The sequence below is a fragment of the Phocoena phocoena genome, chromosome X, assembly GCF_963924675.1.
Source record: "Phocoena phocoena chromosome X, mPhoPho1.1, whole genome shotgun sequence".
Taxonomy (NCBI): Eukaryota; Metazoa; Chordata; class Mammalia; order Artiodactyla; family Phocoenidae; genus Phocoena; species Phocoena phocoena.
Genome location: NC_089240.1, coordinates 116,317,879 through 116,341,106, shown reverse-complemented (window position 1 = coordinate 116,341,106; position 23,228 = coordinate 116,317,879).

Genomic DNA, 23,228 nt, shown 5'->3' with positions numbered 1-23,228 from the left:
GAGATATAAAATCACTCTTAGAACACTACAGTGATAAGTACTGCAGGCAAGATATGATGAATGCTAAAGTCAGTAGGTGAAACTTTAAGGCAAAATGGCATAATTGTACAGCCTCGAAGTGTTCCTCCAAATATTTATTAGTTACTGTGGTGGTTTTAACAAACATCCACAAATTATTATTATTATTATTTTTTGTGGTACGCAGGCCTCTCACTGTTGTGGCCTCTCCCATTGCAGAGCACAGGCTCTGGACGTGCAGGCCCAGCGGCCATGGCTCACGGGCCCAGCCGCTCCGCGGCATGTGGGATCTTTCCGGACCGGGGCACGAACCCACGTCCCCTGCATCGGCAGGCGGACTCTCAACCACTGCGCCACCAGGGAAGCTCTCCACAAATTATTTGATGTTTTTTCTTCCAGGAGGTGTAACTTCATTTCTCTCTTCTTCTGTGTGGGTTGGACTTAGTGACTCACTTCTAATGAATAGGAAAGGTAATAACTTTACAGTGGAGAAACACGACATTTTGAAAAATATCTGACCAGTACTCTTCAGAAGTGTCGAGGTTAAAAGTAAGGAAAGAGTGAGAAACTGTCAGAGATTGTAGAGAACTAAGGAGACATTGACAGCTAAATGCAATGTGGGATACTGGAAGAGAAAAAGGATATCGGTGGAAAAACTGGTAAAATTCACATAAGCTCTATAGTTGAGTTAGTAGTATTGTAGCAATGTTAATTTCTTAGTTTTGATTAATGTGTAATGATTCTGTGAGATGTTAAATGTTAACATTAGAGGAAGCTAAGGAAATGGTTTATGGAAACTGTACTATCTTTGCAATTCTTTTGTAAATATAAACGTATTTCAAACTGAAACGTGTAAAACTGTTACAGGTACATGAAAATAAAGCCAATCTTTGAATATTACTGGAGGGTTTTCCAGAGGAAGTGGGGCTTGAGTTGAGTCTTGAAAAAAAAGTAGATGCTTGCTAGGTAGACAAGGAAAGGGAGGCCACTCCAGAGAGGACACTCTAGGTACAGTGAGTCCCCTGGGAAAGCTGCAGAGGCATAAAATAGCTTCCCAGTTTGGAGAAACAAACTAGCTACAGGATTTGCAATTTCCATTTCTTAGAGACACATTGTCCTAGATTTCCAACTCTAACTGAAAGTGTTCTCCTCTCTTCCGAGATCAGACTCAGCATAGAAGGATGTATGTTGAACTTCTCAGCTAGTTTCATTTTCTCTTTTGGGTATTTTCTTTCTCTACTCGTGTTGGCTCACTGATAGTGAGCTGTCATTCTGGCAAGCAGAGATACCGTACATGGGTGAAAAATTAAAATGAAAAGAGCTAGTGATGAATCATTATTTATAATTTGAATAGTCTCTGTTGAATAGCCAAGTTGTTAAGCCAACTCCTAATGCCTTCAGACAACAGTAAAATGCTCCTCAGTTATAACGGTGTGTTTGTTAGACTGGTGTGAGGACCGTAATGGGGTTGCGGATACAGTGATGGGGGAGGCATGACAGGAAGAGAGCCTAAAGCAAATGCAGTGTTTCAGGGCATTCTGTCCCTTTGGCCTACTCCTCACAGCAGCCCCCCAACCCCCATTTTTTTCCCTAGCGTATCTAATAAGTTGTTGGCTGGGAACATAAATGTCCAGTAAAGAGCATAATCATATTCTCTACGACTTGAGAATAGAACATTTACTTCCAGAGGCTCAAATGGGAAATAAGACATAGACTCCTGAGATGGTGAGATCTAGATCTGAGATGGCGCCCTCTGCCGGTACAGCCCTCACATGGCTTCTGAGCCAAGACAACCATTCATGTCAGGGAGATTTTAAGCCCCTCTCTTGAAGGATAGCTTATGTCCTTCTGTTTGAAGAAGAACTGTAAATGTACAAAAATGTGATTATCGCAGTACAGAGGAGAGATGTAAGACACTAAGGCTCAGGGAGAGAGAAGAGGCCCTGGTGGTCCCGTGGGCCTGACTACTTCTAGGACAGTGCCGTTGACTCACATAGCTGGGCCAGGGCTCCTTTCTTCTGAAGGTCAACACAGAGAACCTGGAGTTGGGGACAAAACTGAAGACATGCCATTTTAATGGGAGAAGGCAATGTTAGGGAAGTACAGTGGAGTGTTAGGAAAAGAGGAGAAAGCCGTCAGAAGTGGGCGTACGGTCTAGGCAGGACCAGGCCACCTGTGGCCCCAAAGGAAGCTGACTTCATCCTCCTTCCATGGATTACCCCATTCCCAGCACACCACACTGCCTTATCCCAGGAGACCTTTTGTAAAATGACATTCATTTTTGCCAGGCAACTCTCCTTACGTAGAGAAATGTCTGAATCTGCATGCGTGTGGGGTGGGGGAGAGGGGCAGGTGTTGCATTTGGCATACTTACACAAGATTTATTTAGGATGACCAAGGAGGGCCTCATAGAGGAGGTGATGTTGGAGTACAGACTGAAAGGGTTTATGTCGGTATTTGGCAGACACATTTCAGGCCGAAGATAGAAGTGTACTGGTGCATTTGTGAAGCAGCGGGGAAATCAATGTGGCTAGAGCAGAGGTGCTGAGAATAAGGATGGAAGAAGGTCAGAGAAATCGCCAGGGGACAGATCCTGTAGGACTTTCTGGGTCATTATTAGGGTTTTGGTTTTTACTCAGAATGAAATGGGGAGCCATGGGAGGGCTCTGAGCAGAGGAGTAACATGACCTTACATTTAAAAAGGATCCACTGGCTTCTGTATGGATAAAAATGTAGAAGGACAACTTAGGAGGTACTGCAGGGGTTTACTTGACATCATCTAAGTCAAATAAGTTGCCAGAACCCTGGAGACAATAGGAATGGCTTGGAATCTAGTGCCAAAACACACACGCCTGTGCGCGCGCGCACACACACACACACACACACACACACACACACTCTATTGTTTTAATCTAAAATCCTCAAGGAGATTCAGGAATTTTTGTTGCTGTTGCTGGTGTGTGCAGCTCCATTGTGTCATTCTAGATGGCATCCACAGTGAATCCGGAGAGGAGGGTGATAATCATTAGATCAGAGAAACATTATAAGGAATTTACGATGAATGTATTTGCCTATTGAAGAGAAAAGGGCAGATGAATCATGGTAGATTCAAGACACCTTTCACCGCTTTAGAAAGGAGAGGGGATATACCTGCCTATCTCCATTCCATCATGACCCTACCCGGGATCTCACAGTATCTCAAACTCAACGTGTACCAAAATGAACCCTTCCTCATTTCTCTCACACCTCTTCCTCCTGTTCTCTTCTTCATGTTAGGAATTGAAATCTCTATCTACCCAGGGCCCCAACCAGCAAACTGAGTGCCATCCTAGGCTCTTTCTCCCTCCCTAATCCATCAGATCCCTGACCAATTCCTAGGACTTTTACCTCCAAATTATCTCCAGATTACAATCATTTATCTCCATCTCCATCACCTCCCTAGTCCTGGCTACCACTGTCTCTCGTTGGAACTGTGGTAATTTTCTCCTCTTTGGTCTTCCTGCTGTTAGTTCTCCATGCTCTACACTCTCCAATTAAAATTCTACCATCAGAAAAATTCGTCTAAAATGAAAATCTGTCCCTTCCATAGCTATTCATTGCCCTCAGGGTAAAATCTTCAGTTCCTTGCTTGACTTATCAGATCCTTAAGGATTTGGACCTTATTTGCCTCTTTAGTTTTATCTCTTTCCACATGAGTTCTGCTCTCGGCATACTCGACCATGTTTAACAGCTGTAAAGGTTAATTTTGTATGTCAACTTGGCTAGGCTGTGGTACACAGATATTTGGTAAAACATTTCTCCAGATGTTTCTTTGAAAATTGTTAAAGACGAGATTAACATTTAAATGAGTAGATTTTGAGAAAAGCAGATTACCCTCCATAGCATAGGGGTGCTCATCCAATCACTTGAAGGCCTGAATAGAAAAGACTGACCTCCCCTGAGCAAGAAGGAATTCTGCCAGCAGACACCCTTCAGACTCGAACCGCAGCACCAACTCTCCCCTGGGTCTCCAGCCTGCTGGCCTACCCTGCAGATGTGGACTTGCCAGCCTCCACAATTGTGTGGGCCAATTCCTTAATCTCTCTCTCTCTCTGTCTTTCTGTCTCTCTTTCTCTGTCTCTGTCTCTCTATTAGAGAGGGGGTGGGGGAGGGAGAAATACACAAACACCCTATTGATTCTGTTTCTCTGGAGAAACCTCACTAATAGTCACCCAAAATTACTTCATTAGACCGTTGCACCTTCTTTTCTGGCTTCCAGGGATGCTATTTCCTCCCCCTTGCTCCTGTTCCCATTGGCTTACTTACTTCTACTTCAGGATTATGACCATAGGCTAACTCCTCTGTGACAACCTTCTTTATTCTCCCCTCATCACAGAATTTGAGAGAGGAGCTTACATTCTTTGCACTTCCAGAGCACCTGCGGCTTACCGCGACCAAAGCCCTCACCACAGTCCATTTCTCTGGCATGTTTGCCCTTCCCACTAAATTGTGAGACCTGTGAGGGCAGGGACTGTGTCTTACGGTATCCCCAACACCTACTACAGAGGTTGGCACAGAGTAGATACTGAGGACTGTTTGTTGAATCCATTTATCCATTTCATAAATATTTATGACATATCTACTGTGATGGTTAATTTTATGTGTCAACTTGAGTGGGCCACGAGGTGCCCAGATATTTGGTCAAACATTATTCTAGGCACGTCTGCAAGGGTATTTATAGGTGAGATTGACGTTTGAATCAGTAAACTGAGTGAAGTAGATTGCCCTCCATGATGTGGGTGAGCCTCATTTTATTAGTTGAAAAGCCTGAATAAAACAAAAAAGCTGACTCTTCTATGAGTAAAAGGGGATTCCTCTTGCCTGACCGCTGAGCTGGGACATCAGTATTTTCCTGCCTTCAGACTTGAACTGAAACATTAATTCTTCTTGGGTCTTAAGCCACTGGTTTTTGGACTGAAACTTACATGTCTGCCCTGCTTCTTAGGCTTTCAGACTGAAACTTACATCGTCTGCCCTGCTTCTTAGGCTTTCAGACTTGGACTAGAATTGCATCGCTGGCTCTCCTGGGTTTCCAGCTCGCTGACTGAATATCATGGGACGTGTCAGCCTCTATAACTGTGTAAGCCAATTTCTTACAATAAATCAATCTCTCTCAATCCCTCTCCTTCAGCTTCCCCCCGCCACCCCTTTCTCTCTAGCTCTCTGGAACTCAGCCACCACTTTGTAAGCCCAGGCTACACGGTATGTTCTGGCTGAGCATCCCAGCTTAGCCATCAACTTACAGCCAGCACCAACCACTGCACATGTGGGTGAGTGAGCAGTCTGCCTTTCTTCCAGCTGAGGCCCCAGGTACTGTGGAGCAGAGGTAAGTTATCTGCACAGTGGTCTGTCTAAATTCTTGATCCACGGGAACCATGAGAGATAATAAATAATTCTTTGTTGTTTTAAGTCACTAAGGCTTGGGGTAATTTGTTATGCAGCACCCAATAATTAATATGGGAACCAAAGGCCCAGATGCTGGAAAGAACGCCAGAGAAAGGGTGGCTCCTCCAATCCTGTCAGCTTCATTACTCTAATGGGAATGACATTGAGTACTTTTTTCTAGTTGAATAAACAGTCTTAACTAATGAACTCTAAGTATCACTATAATTTCTGCATGATGATTATTGAAAATTAACAGGAATTTTCAGCCATGGTGTCTCTCAGACTAGTCTAGCAGTGAGATCATAATAGGCAGGGTAGTCATGGATGCCAGTTGGTGTGAAGAAATGACCAGCACTGGTCTCACAGCCTGGGAAGCTGGGTTCTAATCTTGTATCTGAGTCTATGTGTGTGACCACAGCCGAGCCCCTTAGCTTTCCTGATCTTAAGTTTATTCATTTACAAAAATGGAATAAGGCCATTTGCTCTGCCTTCCTTAGAAGATTTGTGTGAAAATCAAAAGCAATATAATACATAAATATACCAAGAGACCATGAAGCACTATAGTCATAAGAGTTCTCATTCTCCATCTTTCATAGCCCACCCCATGGAACAGCACTTGTACGCCACACAGGTGGGGGAAATATCTGGACTGATAATTTCTGTTAACTCTAGCAGTTTTTCTTAAATAAACTTAATTTTGATATAGTTCAGAACTTATGTTTGCAAATTTAATGAGGGGAAAGATCAATGCCACCTAATAGGATATTTTTAAAAATACCAAATAATTAGCTTCTTTAATATTAATAGTAATTTTTTTAAGTCCTGCCTACATCCATCCTAAATATTTCTCAAATCTATTCCATATCTATGACTACTACCCTCAGGGTCAATGCTAGCTCTTATGACTTCTTTGTGTGAATTAGAACACAGTGTCTCTTTCTCCAGGAGGGCGAAACCTCTCACTGAGGTACTTGCCAATTGGAACACAGACTAGATTTCAGCTCCCATTTGCCCCCTCAGCCAAGCACCCTTGTGCAGTGAAAAACCTGAAAAGCCATATGCAGCCACCCTTACTCTTCTCATTTAAGCCATGGGGTCATACCTAGATTATGACAATAGCTTTTCAGTAGATTACCTGATCCTGCCCCCTCTCGCACACCCTGCCTGCTTCTGCCAGAACACAAATCTGACCATGGTATTCTCATGCCTGAAGTCCTATGATGGCTCTCCATTTCTTCGAGAATAAATTCCAGATTTCTTAGCCTAATACAAGGGGTCCTCCACGAGCTGAGCCCTGTCTTCTGGCTTTGTCTCTGTGCCTCAAACTCCAAGCTCCTGTAACATCAGAACTTGTAGTTCTCTGCCCGCTTCCTGCCATTTTATGCTTTTCAGTCTTTGCTCCTGATTCCTCTGCATAGACTAACTCATAGGCCCACATCCCTTCTCTCCTTAATGAAACCAGATTCATCTTTAAGGTTCAGTTTTGTGTCACCTCCCCCAGAAATCTTCCCCTTGACAGCCCAGCTTGTGCTGAGAAAGGCATGAGGATGGGGTGCTCCTCTGCTCCCTTAGCTTTCCAGCACCATTCTAGAACTGACCACATGACACGTCAATGTTTTCTCTCTTCCCTACTAGAGGTCAATGAATATAGGGACTCTTTCTTATTTAACGCTGCATTCCTAGCAACCAGCAGAGTGCCTGCTACATATTATGGGCTCAAGATGTATTTGTTGAATGAATGAAAGAATGAATGAAGAAGAATAGAATGCCAGCACCAAAAGGAATTTAATAAATTTTCCAGTCCAATTTCCTTATTAAATCTATGAGAAAACTTAGGCCCAGAGAGGGTAAATAGCTGATGAAAGTCACATAGCTAGTTAAGAATTGAACCAGGCTTAGGATCGAAATTCCTTTCATCCTATCTTTTCATTTTCCTACACTGACCCCAGACTTATTATCTCTTTAATATCCAACCAAACAGACAGGTACTTTTCTTGAGAGAATTTTCAATTTATAAATCTGTGTTTGAATGCTTTTCTCCCCTATTTTCTGGCAAATACCATCTGTCAACTGGTATTTTATGTGAATGGAATAACAGAAGGTTTGTGCTCTCCGGAAAGTGTTAGAAGTTAATACTTCCCGCTGTGATCCATATTTGGTTGCTTAAAAAGTCTTTTTCAGCATGAATAAGGAAAAATCAACTCGCAGCTTAACTAATTCCTTTACAAACTGTGGTTGAGTTCAAGGTTGCTTTGATCCTTATGAAACTTTTTTCCAAGTGTGACATGTCTTTTTTTTTTATAACTCTATCCCCCAAGAGACATCAGAACAAGAGATTGATAACATTAGCTTCGAAGCCACTGAAGAATTTACAAGGGAGAAATGGTTGATGTAGACTCCATAATTTCTAAACCTCTACATACACATAAAAATGGTTAAAATAATAAGGCAAACAACAGATGAGAAAAAAATTACCGGTAAACATGACAAAGGCTAGGATGTATATAATCTAAGAAGCTCATACAAATTGTTAAGAAAAACATTAAGAAGCTCAATAGATAAGTGGGCGATGGAGGTGAACAATTTATAAAAGGAAGTGCTGTTAGTAAACAAGCATATGGGAAAATACTTAAACCCTCTAGCAAGCAAAGAAATACAAAAGAGAACACTAACGAAGTGCTTTTTATAGCCAGTAAACTAGTCAAGACCAAAATGCTATTGGCTATCCATGATGTTGTGGTAAAACTGGCACATGCCTATATCACTGGTGGCAGTGTAGGTTAGGATGAACATTTTGTATTTGGATATGCATAGCCTTTGGCATAGGAATCTTACTTCTGAGAATTCAACCTCAGGAAAGAATCCAAAAGGAGAGAATAAACTATAGTCATAAAAATGTCCATTTAAGTAGTACCTAGGGTAGAAAAATAGGAAACCACCTAAATATTTAATAAAGGTAAATTATCTGGTGAAGCAGTAATCATCTAAATCAGCGGTCCCCAATCTTTATGGCACCAGGGACCAGTTTCATGGAAGATAATTTTTCCACGGACTGAGGTGGGGGACGGTGGGGGATGGTTCAGGCGATAATGCGAGCGATGGGGAGCGATGGGGAGTGGCCGATGAAGCTTCGCTGGCTCGCCCGCCGCTCCGCTCCTGCTGTGCGGCCCGCTTCCTAACAGTACTGGTCCCACCCCGGGGTCTGGGGACCCCGATCTAAATGATGAGACATTATGCGGTCATTATAATTATGATTTGGAAGATAATGTAGATAACACAGAAAAAGCTTAAGACATAAAAACTGAAAAAAGTATAAAGAGTATAACTACAGTATAATCATGGTTATAATATTATGTTGGCCAGAACCCAATTCCCCTGTCCTAATATTCCCATGAGAGAAGTTTTGCTCCACTCCCCAGGAGGAAGTAGTATCAAAGTGACATTTTAAGGCCTTCTCTTTATGTGTCACATTTTCCTCTCCTTGGGAGGAAAAATGATTTATCTGATTAACAAGATAGGGAAGGTGTCACTGGATACATGCAAACATATGTTTATTGCTTGCTGTCTTTGGGGGCACTTGCTCTACTCCCTAACCCTGCTCCCATATATGGTAAAGAGAGCTGGATCGGGGCTCAGGACCTAGCTTCCACAGGTAAGACTGCAAGTCTCCCTCCTCGTTGTCCCTCTGCCCCCTGCTCATCCAGGGCATGACCTTCCGTGTGGGTAACTGGGGAAACGCCCAACTCTCCCCATATGTAAATCCCATGATATAGACTGGAGAGGGAGTAATATGGAACATGCACTTTGGCAACCAGTCCAAAATGCTTCTTCCAATCCACCTTTAGCAACTACCAAGATATGAGTTCCACCTGGTTCCTGTGTCTAGTTCTCGACTGCTTTCAGAAAGAAGAAAAAAGGCTGACAAATGAACTCCCCTCAACCCCAACTTGGGTACTCATGCCCTAGAAGGGAGTCCGGCAAAATTAAATCCATTTGATTTATTGGGGAGATAAAATACAGTTGTGAATTCTTTCCCTTTCTTTCATTTGATTTTCCATTGATCTTGTCTGAGATATGAATAGGTCCAAACTCTAGGCAGGTAGTAACTACTTCTCCTGGTCTTAGTCCAGGTAATGCTATGTGCCTGGCATACACCCAGAAACCACTTCAGAAAAGGGCTTTGGAAAGCTTTGCGGGGGCATGGATAGTTTTGTATTTCCCAGAGGTAGCTCTCAAGGGACTATTCACTGGTATAAGAATGGGAACTTAACACAAACTGGATCAATAAGATCTCTTCCCTAGTATTATTTGTTTTTATCCTTATTTTTTTAACATCTTTATTGGAGTATAATTGCTTTACAATGCTGTGTTAGTTTCTGCTGTATAACAAAGTGCATCAGCTATACATATACATATATCCCCATATCCCCTCCCTCTTGCGTCTCCCTCCCTCCCTCCCTATCCCACCCCTCCAGGTGGTCACAAGGCACCGAGCTGATCTCCCTGTGCTATGTGGCTGCTTCCCACTAGCTATCTATTTTACAATTGGTAGTATATATAAGTACTTGCCACTCTCTCACTTCATCCAAGCTTACCCTTCCCCATCCCAGTGTCCTCAAGTCCATTCTCTACGTCTGCGTCTTTATTCCTGTCCTGCCCCTAGGTTCTTCAGAACGTTTTTTTTTTTTTTAGATTCCATACATATGTGTTAGCATACGGTATTTGTTTTCCTCTTTCTGACTTACTTCACTGTGTATGACAGTCTCTAGGTCCATCCACCTCACTACAAATAACTCAAATTCGTTTCTTTTTACAGCTTTGTAATATTCCATTGTATACATGTGCCTCATCTTCTTTATCCATTCATCTGTCGATGGACACTTAGGTTGCTTCCGTGTCCTGGCTATTGTAAATAGAGCTGCAATGAACATTGTGTTACATGATTCTTTTTGATTTATGGTTTTCTCAGGGTACATGCCCAGTAGTGGGATTGCTGGGTCGTATGATACTTAGTTCTATTTTTAGTTTTTTAAGGAACCTCCATACAGTTCTCCATAGTGGCTGTGTCAATTCACATTCCCACCAACAGTGCAAGAGGGTTCCCTTTTCTCCACACCCTCTCCAGCATTTATTGTTTGTAGATTTTTGGATGATGGCCATTCTGACCGGTGTGAGATGATATCTCATTGTAGTTTTGATTTGCATTTCTCTAATGATTAGTGATGTTGAGCATCCTTTCGTGTGCTTCTTGCCCATCTGTATATCTTCTTTGGAGAAATGTCTATTTAGGTCTTCTGCCCACTTTTGGATTGGGTTGTTTGTTTTTTTGATAGTGAGCTGCATGAGCTGCTTTTAAATTTTGGAGATTAATCCTTTGTCAGTGGCTTCATTTGCAAATATTTTCTCCCATTCTGAGGGTTGTCTTTTTGCGTGTTTATGGTTTTCTTTGCTGTGCAAAAACTTTTAAGTTTCATTAGGTCCCATTTGTTTATTTTTATTTCCATTTCTCTAGGAGGTGGGTCAAAAAGGATCTTGCTGTGATTTATGTCATAGAGTGTTCTGCCTATGTTTTCCTCTAAGAGTTTGATAGCGTTTGGCCTTACATTTAGGTCTTTAATCCATTCTGAGTTTATTTTTGTGTATGGTATTAGGAAGGGTTCTAATTGCATTCTGCTACATGTAGTTGTCCAGTATTTTGTTGAGGATTTTTGCATCTATGTTCATCAGTGATATTGGCCTGCAGTTCTCTGTTTTTTGTGACAGCTTTGTCTGGTTTTGGTATCAGGGTGATGGTGGCCTCATAGAATGAGTTTGGGAGTGTTCCTCCCTCTGCTATATTTTGGAAGAGTTTGAGAAAGATAGGTGTTAGCTCTTCTCTAAATGTTTGATAGAATTCGCCAGTGAAGCCAGCAGGTCCTGGGCTATTGTTTGTTGGAAGATTTTTAATCTCAGTTTCAATTTCAGTGCTTGTGATTGGTCGGTTTATATTTTCTATTTCTTCCTGGTTCAGTCTCAGAAGGTTGTGCTTTACTAAGAATGTGTCCACTTCTTCCAGGTTGTCCATTTTATTGGCATATAGTTGCTTGTAGTAATCTCTGATGATCCTTTGTATTTCTGCAGTGTCAGCTGTTATTTCTCCTTTTTCATTTCTAATTCTGTTGATTTGAGTCTTCTCCCATTTTTTTCTTGATGAGTTTGGCAGTGGTTTATCAATTTTGTTTAGCTTCTCTAAGAGCCAGCTTTTAGTTTTATTGGTCTTTGCTATTGTTTCTTTCATTTCTTTTACATTTATTTCTGATCTGATCTTTATGATTTTTTTCCTTCTGCTAACTTTGGGGTCTTTTTTCCTTCTCTCTCTAATTGCTTTAGGAGTAAGGCTAGGTTGTTAATTTGAGATTTTTCTTGATTCTTGAGGTAGGATTGTATTGCTATAAACTTCCCTCTTAGAACTGCTTTTGCAGCATCCCATAGCTTTTGGGTCATCGTGTTTTCATTGTCAGTTGTTTCTAGGTATTTTTTGCTTTCCTCTTTGACTTCTTCAGTGATCTCTTCATTATTTAGTAGTGTTTAGCCTCCATGTGTTTGTATTTTTTACAGTATTCTTCCTGTAATTGATATCTAGTCTCATAGTGTTGTGGTCGGAAACGATACTTGATAACGATTTCAATATTGCTAAATTTACCAAGGCTTCATTTGTGACCCAAGCTATGGTCTATCCTGGAGAATGTTCCATGAGCACTTGAAAAGAAAGTGTATTCTGTTGTTTTTGGAGTGAATGTCCTATAAATATCAATTAAGTCCATCTTGTTTAATGTATCATTTAAAGCTTGTGTTTCCTTATTTATTTTCATTTTGGTTGATCTGTCCATTGGTGAAAGCAGGGTGGTAAAGTCCCCTATTATTGTCTTACTGTCGATTTCCCCTTTTATGGCTGTTAGCATTTGCCTTATGTACTGAGGTGCTTCTATGTTGGGTGCATAAATATTTACAGTTGTTATGTCTTCTTCTTGGATTGATCCCTTGATCATTATGTAGTGTCTTTCTTTGTCTCTTGTAATAGTCTTAATTTTAAAGTCTATTTGGTCTGATATGAGAATTGCTACTCCAGCTTTCCTTTGATTTCCAGTTGCATGGAATATCTTTTTCCATCCCCTCACTTTCAGTCTTTATGTGTCCTTAGGTCTGAAGTGGGTCTCTTGTAGACGGCATATATACAGGTCTTGTTTTTGTTCCTATTCAGCCAATCGATGTCTTTTGGTTGGAGCATTTAATCCATTTACCTTTAAGGTAATTATCAATATGTGTGTTCATATTACCATTTTCTTAATTGTTTTTGGTTTGTTATTTAGGTCTTTTCCCTATCTTGTGTTTCCTGCCTAGAGAAGTTCCTTTAGCATTTGTTGTAAAGCTGGTTTGGTGGTGCTGAATTGTCTTAGCTTTTGCTTGTCTGTAAAGGTTTTAATTTCTCCATCAAATCTGAATGAGATGCTTGCTAGGTAGAGAAATCTTGGTTGTAGATTTTTCCCTTTCATCACTTGAAATATGTCCTGCCACTCCTTTCTGGCTTGCAGACTTTCTGCTGAAAGATCAGCTGTTAACCTTATGGGGATTCCCGTGTATATTATTTGTTGTTTTTCCCTTGCTGCTTTTAATATTTATTCTTTGTATTTAATTTTTGATAGTTTGATTAATATGTGTCTTTGCATGTTTCCCTTTGGATTTATCCTGTATGGGACTCTCTGCGCTCCCTGGACTTGATTGACTATTTCCTTTCCAATATTAGGGAAGTTTTCAACTATAATCTCTTCAAATATTTTCTCAGTCCCTTTCTTTTTCTCTTCCTCTTCTGGGACCACTATAATTCGAATGTTGGTGCATTTAATGTTGTCCCAGAGGTCTCTGAGAGTGTCCTCAATTCTTTTCATTCTTTTTTCTTTATTCTACTCTGCGGTAGTTATTTCCACTGTTTTATCTCTCAGGTCACTTATCCGTTCTACTGTGTCAGTTATTCTGCTATTGATTCCTCCTAGAGAATTTTTAACTTCATTTATTGTGTTGTTCATTATTGTTTGTTTGCTCTTTAGTTCTTCTAGGTCCTTGTTAAACGTTTCTTGTATTTTCTCCATTCTGTTTCCAAGATTTTGGATCATCTTTACTCTCAGTACTCTGAATTCTTTTTCAGGTAGACTGCCTATTTCCTGTTCATTTGTTAGGCCTGGTGGGTTTTTGCCTTGCTCTTTCATCTGCTGTGTGTTTCTCTGTCTTCTCATTTTGTTTAGCTTACTGTGTTTGGAGTCTTTTTTTTTTGCAGGCTGCAGGTTCATAGTTCCCATTGTTTTTGGTGTCTGCTCCCAGTAGCTAAGGTTGGTTCAGTGGGTTGTGTAGGTTTCCTGGTGGAGGGGACTGGTGCATGTGTTCTGGTGGATGAGGCTGGATCTTGTCTTTCTGGTGGGCAGGTCCACGTCTGGTGGTGTGTTTTGGGGTTTCTGTGACCTTATTATGATTTTACGCAGCCTCTCTGCTAATGGGTGGGTTTGTGTTCCTGTCTTGCTAGTTGTTTGGCATAGGGTGTCCAGCACTGTAGCTTGCTGGTCATTGAGTGGAGCTGGGTCTTAGCGTTGAGATGGAGATCTCTGGGAGATTTTTGCTGTTTGATATTACATGGAGCTGGGAGGTCTGTGGTGAACCAATGTCCTGAACTCAGCTGTCCCACCACAGAGGCTCAGCCCTGACACTCGCCCAGAGCTCCAAGACACTGTCAGCCACATGGCCCAGAAGAAAGGGAGAAAAAAAGAAAGAAAAATAAAATAAAATAAAAGAAAGTTATTAAAAAATAAAAAAATTGAAAATTAATACAAAAAGAAAAAGAAAGAAAGAAGAGAGCAACCAAACCAAAACACAAATCCACCAAATGATAACAAGCGCTAAAAATTACACTAAAAAGAAAAAAAGAAAAAAAAAAGGATGGACAGAACCCTTGGACAGATGGTAAAAGCAAAGCTATACAGACAAAAATCACAATCACATGAGAAGCATACACACACACACTCAAAAAAAGAGAAAAAGCAAAATATATATCTATATTTTTTTAAAAAAGGAACTGAGCAACCAAATCAATAAACTAATCTGTCAATGATAATAAACTCTAAATACTAAACTAAGATAAACATAAAACCAGAAACAAATTAGATGCAGAAAGCAAACCCCAAGTCTACAGTTGCTCCCAAAGTCCACCACCTCAATTTGGGACGATTTCTTGTCTATTCAGGTATTCCACAGATGCAGGGTACATCAAGTTGATTGTGGAGCTTTAATCCGCTGCTTCTGAGGCTGCTGGGAGAGATTTTCCTTTCTCTTCTTTGTTCTCACAGCTCCCGGGGTTCAGCTTTGGATTTGGCCCCACCTCTGAGTGTAGGTCGCCTGAGAGCGTCTCTTCTTCGCTCAGACAGGACGGGGTTAAAGGAGCCGCTGATTCGGGGGCTCTGGCTCACTCAGGCCGGGGGGGAGGGAGGGGCACGGAGTGCGGGGCGGGCCTGCGGCGGCAGAGGCCGGCGTGACGTTGCACCAGCCTGAGGCGCGCCGTGCGTTCTCCCGGGGGAGTTGTCCCTGGATCCTGGGACCCTGGCAGTGGCGGGCTGCACAGGCTCCCCGGAAGGGGGGTGTGGAGAGTGACCTGTGCTTGCACACAGGCTTCTTGGTGGCGGCAGCAGCAGCCTTGGCGTCTCATGCCCGTCTCTGGGGTCCGCGCTGATAGCTGCGGCTCACGCCCATCTCTGGAGCTCCTTTAGGCAGTGCTTTGTATCCCCTGTCCTCGTGCATCCCAACACAATGTTCTCTTGCCTCTTAGGCAGGTCCAGACTTTTCCCTGGACTCCCTCCCGGCTAGGCGTGGTGCACTAACCCCTTCAGGCTGTGTTCACGCCGCCAACCCCAGTCCTCTCCCTGGATCCTAGCGAAGCCCGAGCCTCCACTCCCAGCCCCGCCCGCCCCGGCGGGGGAGCAGACAAGCCTCTCGGGCTGGTGAGTGCCGGTCGGCACCGATCCTCTGTGCGGGAATCTCTCCGCTTTGCACCCCACACCCCTGTTGCTGCGCTCTCCTCCGCGGCTCCGAAGCTTCCCCCCTCCGCCACCCGCAGTCTCCGCCCGCGAAGGAGCTTCTAGTGTGTGGAAACCTTTCCTCCTTCACAGCTCCCTCTCACTGGTGCAGGTCCCCTCCCTATTCTTCTGTCTCTGTTTATTCTTTTTTCTTTTGCCCTACCTAGGTACGTGGGGAGTTTCTTGCTTTTTGGGAGGTCTGAGGTCTCTGCCAGCGTTCAGTAGGTGTTCTGTAGGAGTTGTTCCACGTGTAGATGTATTTCTGGTGTATCTGTGGGGAGGAAGGTGATCTCCACGTCCTACTCCTCTGCCATCTTGAAGGTCTCTCTTCCCTAGCATTTTAAAAGCTAACCTGAAAGAATAAAACTGATATAGAAACTGACAATGGAGAAAAAGAGCTCTGTTAGGGGGTAGGGAAGTTCCTGGCTCCAGTTATTGTTGACAACCAGCTATACCCCTCCTTCTTCTATACTTGGTAACCTAAACCAGTAACTTCTCATTTTGCATAAGCTGGCTTGGGTTGGAATCTACCTAGAGTTCTGACTACTGCAGATGGAACCCGTGTCTGTGAAACCGTATGCCATCAAAGGGTGCTTTGCGGTCAGTAATAAAGCTGCCCTTATTCTCATCCCAGGCTTACTTAGGAAGGTTGTACCAAATTATATTATGAAACAATCTCTCTCAGAGAAAGAGTATTCTGCATATGATCCATAAGAAGCAGTCACATTTTAAATAATCCCAACACCAAGTGTTTTTTCAGAAGAGTAAGTCAAAATTGTTCAAAATCACTCACTGTTATATTTCCTCAACTCTGTTAGAATCACAGCAGGTTGAATGAGTAGCAAATTCATGAATTGTGCATTAGTTCATCTTTTCCCCAAGGCTAATTGTTTGCTTTATTTTTTCTTCTATTAGAGCTGTCAGTGCACAGTGATATAGGGTAAGCCTTGCATCTTGATGAGAAACAAAAAGAAAATTTTAACTGTGGATATAATTATACAATGCCACAGAGTTTGTTTCCCTTTCCTCCCCACTAGCTCTCATCAAGGCAAGAGTGTTTGGAAATTAACACAATCAGCCCTGGGAATAAATATGTCAACAAACAGAATTTATGCATCTGCTGACTGCTCTCTCCATGAAGAACATTATCTGGAGTTGGTCTTTAGGTATTAGGCTGCATAAAGGTTGTGTGCATGTGTGTGTGTGTGCACGCATGTGAGTGTATGTAGGCTAAAATCCACACTGTAGGTTGTTTTCCAAGCTGAGAGCTCCCTTTCCTGACCTAAATGTCTGTGGGTGATGATTACAGACTCTGTACCTGGTGACTGGAGCCCTTTCTCTCTTTGGCACACTGGCCATCGTTTGCTTTTACCATGCCTGCCAGATAAACCCTTGAGATGGCAGTCAATATTTACTTTGCCTTAGGTCAAACTGTTTCTCTTTTACTCTAAATATCATTTGAGAATACAGAGAATCTTGGTGAGAGCCAGAACTTCCAGAACTAATGAATACTGTCAACCACTTATTGGCGTAATCTCCTCCTCCATCTCCGTTTTTTAACTGAATGGGATTAGGTTCTAAAGAACTCCTTAAATAATTTGGAATGAAAAAAAAAATGACAATCACATGTCTATCCCTCAAGGTCTTTTTGAAAGTTTCATTCCAATACAAGTTTTATTTCCCTTTCCTTTCCATGATTGTCTTATTGAAAAAAAAAGAAATCAAGATATGTTTCATTCTTTAATCTGATGCATCTCTTTCCATAACTGTGACACTGACCTCAAGCCACTCTCTAGGACTTCGACTCATCCGGTTTTATTTTCCTCACAGATCTCATGCTTCTATTGAAGACTGAAGAGAAAGTGTAATCCCTCTGGGGAGTATATGTGTCAGGGGATATAGGCTGATGGGGAAATTATAGACATTCTCTTAGATTCTGTCTCTCAGTGAACAAAGGCATCCACAGTGCCAATGAGCATATGGCAAAAGGTTTGTGTTTCATATCAAGGGGTGCCTGACTCAGTCAAAACTGTCATGTGCTTAAAATAAACATGGAGGTGGCCAATTAAAAATATTTATAAGCCTTTGGACTTCCCTGGTGGTGCAGTGGTTAAGAATCTGCCTGCCAGTGCAGGGGACACGGGTTCGAGCCCTGGTCTGGGAAGATCCCACATGCCGCGGAGCATCTAAGCCCGTGTGCCACAACTACTGAGCTTGTGTGCTGAAACTACTGAAGCCCGCGCGCCTAGAGCCCGTGCTCTGCAACGAAAGAAGCCACCGCAATGAGAAGCCTGCGCACCGCAACGAAGAGTAGCCCCCGCTCACTGCAACTAGAGAAAGCCAGCACGCAGTAACGAAGACCCAACCCAGCCAAAAATAAATAAATAAATTAAAAAAAATAAAAAAACAAGCATCTGACAAAACATAAAAAAATAATTAATAAACCTTTACAAAGCATGAATACATAGAAACACATAAAGTGAATTTGCTAGTTATGGATATTAGGAAGTAATTCCCTTTTATCATAGCCTAATTATTTGTATATAAATTTTAAGTTTGTGAAGCAACTTCATTATAATCGGGTAAGATCAGCATTGTCAGTACATCATTTCTCTGCTCCTATTCATAGTAAAATTCCTAAAAATACATAGTTGTCTATACTCATTGTCTCTCCTTCGCCTTCCATTGTCTCCTCAACCAACTCCAACAGGCTTTCACAAAACATTCTTCAGCAACCACCACTATTATATTTCTCAGTAACCTCCATGTGGCTAGATTTGGTGGTCAATTCTCAGTTATCATTTTACTTATCTCTCAGCAAAATTTGATACGATTTATCACTTTCCTCCTGCCTTGAAACTTTCCTTCTGAAGTACCACTCTCTTATTTCTCCTCCTACCTCACTAGCTGTTCCTTCTCAGTTTCCTTTGTTGATTCCACTTGACCTACTTGATCTGTTAATGTACGGGTGACCCAGGTTCAGCCGTTGGACCTCTTCTCTTTTTCATGTACACTTTCTTCTTTAGCGGGTGATTTTCCATTTTCATGGCTTCAAACACCATCAACATTCCCAAGTCTTTCTCTCCATATCTAAGCACTCTCTAAGTTCCAGACACATATATTCAATAGCTGACTCGACATCTCCACTTAAGTATCTCATAGGAATGTCAGATTCACACGTCCATAAGAACTTATGAAGGCCCCAAACCGCCCCCTCAGTCTTCCCTATCCCAGCTGATATCAATTTGAACTTTTCAGTTGATCAGGCCTAAAACTTCAGAATCATCCTTGGCACCTCTCTTGCCCTCACAGATCAAACCTAATCTATGAAGAAATTCTGTTGGCTCTGCCTCCAAGATAATGTCCCACATCTGACCATTTCTCACCACCTCTGCTCAAGACAATCAGGATCTAAGCCACTATCATTTCTGGCCTGGATTATTCTAATAGTTTCCAAGTGCTCTCTGTTTCCACCCTTGCCCCCTTATAGTCTATTCTCTGCAGAGCAGACAGAATTCTCTTTTTAAAAATGTAAGTCAGATCAAGTCACTTCCTTGCTTAAACTCCCAGTAACTGCCCGTCAGACTTCGAATAAAACCCAAAGTCACGATGGCCTAGAAAGCTCTCTATGATCTTGCCGTATCTCCTACTGCTCTCAATTTTCTTTCCTGTGTTCCAGCCGGTACCTCCAACATATTAAGCAACTTGCCTTAGAGTTTTTGTGCTGTCTCTTTCTGCCTGGAAAGCTCTTCCCCTAAATTTTTGCATGGCTGGATTCTTTCTTTCATTCAGGTCTCTGCTCAGAAGTCTCTACCTCAAAGAAGCTTTTGTGAAATAGTCTACCAAAAAGACAGTCCATCCATCCTACCCATCATCCTCCATTCCTTTATTCTGCTTTATTTCTCACAGAACATACTACTCTGTGAAATTATACGTTATATTATTTGTTTATACATTTATTGGATGTCTCTCCACTTAGACTACAACCAATGTGAAGGCAAGGGGTTTGTCTTGTTTACCATGACAACCTTAGTGTTGAGCATACAATAGATACCCAAAACACCTGTGGGATGAATGCATCAAACATCGTATTTTACACAAGAGAAAACTAAAGCATGAAAGGTTAAGTAATTTGTCCAAGGTCAGAGAGACAGAGCTTTGACTTGAAGTTATATCTTCATGGTATTTACTCTGGTTGAAATTACCCATATTTATGCACAATGCTTAAACAGAAAACCTCTGATGTAAGAGCGTACCACCAAGCTCTTTCATTATATATACCAGCAACATACTGCATCGCACAAGGCAAAGCCCAGTGGACTAGCCTGCAATAAATTTCTGATGCACAAACCAACAGATAAGATTTAATACTTAGCTTTCCAAAGACAAGCCTGCCACTGAACCCAAACTTCAACTGATGATGACTGGATTTCTCTTAGACATGCCCTTTTTTTTTTTAAGTGGATGGGTTGATTACAAATAACTCATCTTTTCAGATTGTTCATTACTTAACAAAGAAATGGAGAGAGGGATCCAGCATCCTTCCTGCTGCCTCCTGCAAATGGAAGTGAGGCTCAGACATCCAGGACTGCACATTAATTTAACTTTTTAAAAATAGGGACTGACAACTTTAATAATTCAAGACATAGATGTCTCTGTCTTTGCACATGAGCTTTTTTAATCTTTGGAGACTAAGACAGAAATCATTTCTTTGGTACAAAGTAAAACAAAGTTTTTTTAAAAATTGTGGTCTTTTGTAGATAGCTCTGCTTCCTGGTGCCTTAGTGCCAAGAAGCTTTTTTCCTGAGAATAAGAATGCTCTGTAGTCCTAGGTTTGCACTGTAGTCCATAAAATGTGTATGAAATTCTACCATTTCTAATTCATTTCTTTGGATCTCTTATACCTTACTGTTCAATGATTTGTCCCTTCAAATGCAAATATTCAGGGCCAGAGTCCCCTCCCTCTTCAACCAGCACCACTCTTTAAAGGATCTGTGAAATCCAAAGGGATCTGTTCCATCCATGATGCTTTGGTGGTATAAGTGTTGGCAAGGAATCACTTACATCTGTAAGTGATATCTATATGGGCAAGACCTTCAACTCTTTTGATGAAACTGGTCAATTAAGATTTTTTTCTGGGGACTTCCGTGGTGGTGCAGTGGTTAAGAATCTGTCTGCCAATGCACGGAACACAGGTTCAAGCCCCGGTCTGGGAAGATCCCACATGCCTCGGAGCAACTAAGCCCACGGGCCACAACTACTAAGGCTGTGCTCTAGAGCCCGTGAGCCACAACTACTGAGCCTGTGCACCACAACTACTGAGCCTGCATTCTAGAGCCTGTGAGCCACAACTACTGAGCCTGCATGCTGCAACTACTGAAGCCTGAGCGCCTAGAGCCTGTGCTCCGCAACAAGAGAAACCACCGCAATGAGAAGCCTGCATACTGCAACGAAGAGTAGCCCCTGCTCTCTGCAACTAGAGAAAGCCTGCGCACAGCAAGGAAGACACAATGCAGCCCCCCCAAATGTTTTTTTTAATTAAAAAAAAAAGATTTTTTTCTTAGTCAGAAGGTTGATATCAGCATGTTTCTTTCTGGATTGACTCCTACTTACGGGACAGACCCAAACACTGTATTGAGTGAAAGGGAAATGTGAGTTTGTGTGCAGAAAGAGCCCCTGGCTCTACTTTTGAAGGGGAGCTACCAATCGGAAGCATAAAGTCGAATTTCACATCTTTGGACAGCTTCAGGATTATGTGAATGTGCTTTCATAAGGTGAGTCATCCTTGGAGCCCACCTTCACCTTCAGTTCTGTCTATTTTAGAGCAGGACATTAAAGAGTTTTGGAGTCAAGAGAGAGCTGGGCTTGAATCCCAGGTTACAGGATATCTGCCCTTATGCAGGTTACATGACTTTTGTGTCTCCATTTGCTTATCTATAAAGTAGAGACGACGCTAGCCCCTGCTTCATGAGGTTTGTGAGGATTAAACAAACTGATGCTTGTAAAATGCTTAGTAAATGGAAGTTATTGGTGGTGGTGGTGCCTCCTTTAAGTGGCACTGTGTTGTGTCTTTGGCATTCACCAGCTGTGTGACTTTAGGCAAGTCAGTTCACATCTCTGAGCCTCAGTGTTCTCATTTTTCAAATAGGGATAATAATAGTATCTACCTGAAACGGCCTTGTGAGGATCATGTAGAATAATCAGTGTAAAGCTCTTAGCAGAGTACCTGACATGCTGTAAACAAACGAATAAATGTTGATATTATTCTTGTTTATTCCTCCTTTTCTTGACCAACCTATATCTTTCCTCAGAATAAGAACTCTCTTAGTGAGGAGGAAAAATAAGAGGCATGGTGGGTAGGTGGGGAGAATCTCAGTGCATGACAGGAGTATCTGTATACAGAGGAAGGTGATAGTCTCATCAGCCCCTGATTGATGAGACATCAGATATCATGACACGACCACAGAATTCATACACAGGATGAGAATATAAATTCAATTAAAACACTAAAATACATTGTTATTTTCATGTTGGAGGAAATAACATAATGCATCAATTTGATTAAGAATGAAATTGAGACTAGAAATTATTCCACAAAGTGATGAAACTGGAAGATTTCTTAGGGGCGACTGCAAGAATTAAATTAACTCCCCCAGCCCTTTTCAGAAACTGAAACCCTTGCCCACTTTGAAGTTATTGGAAGGGAGTCTGCGATCCACTCATGTGGCCATTGGCACAATACTACGTAATGTGCTCTTTGAATCCTGTCCATAGATCGAATTTTCCCAGACTAGGTTCTCAGCCTATACATTGAATGTTTGCTGTTTGTGCCATATGTAAAAAAAGTACTCAGTACTCTCCATCGCAACCACAATTTCTGACTTAAAATGAAATACAGAAGAAGAAATAAAAAGGACAGATCTAAAATATTCAAATGCCCACAATCAGTCAGAACTGCCAATCTCATGACTCTTCCATAGAATATTTCTTTTAGAAATTGAAAGCTCGTAATATTTCGGTATGTGTCAGATACTAATGTTCTAAATGGCCTTTATTTGTTTTTAGGTAACTTTTAGAACCTGTACAACAAACACTCTGGATGTGGGCTAATAGGTAGCGGAAGTATCTAAATAACATAAAAATATTTCCAAATATTCAAATGGTTTAGTTCTAGGGGATGGTGTTCATTTAGAGATGTTGCACTATGTAGTTCATGGTTTAAAATAACATATTTTGGGGGTGATTGAGACTCCACGCTTCCAATGCACAGGGCACGGGCTCGATTCCCCGTCAGGAATTCCCCGTCAGGAAACTAAGATCCCACATGCCGCTAGGTGCGGCCAATAAATAATGTATTTTCCTATGAGTGACAGAAAGTTTGAGCTGCCTAACTTTCTATAAGGCCAGATGTAAAGTACTCAGTTTCTATTTAAACTACTTTTCTAAGAACTTCTATTCCAAATATCCATTCCTGACTGCTCAGATACATTTACGGTATTGATTTTCACCAAGAGTAGTTTTATAGGAAACTGGGGGCCCAACAGTTCCAGTTTTTAAATGTTCCTTGCTTTGGCTGTTATTGTTTTTCAATCTCCTAGACTGGTTGGAAATAGAAAACCCAAAATAAAACAGAACAGATTCAGGTAGCTTAGGTAAAATTTAATTGGACTGTAACCCAAGTCACAAGGCATA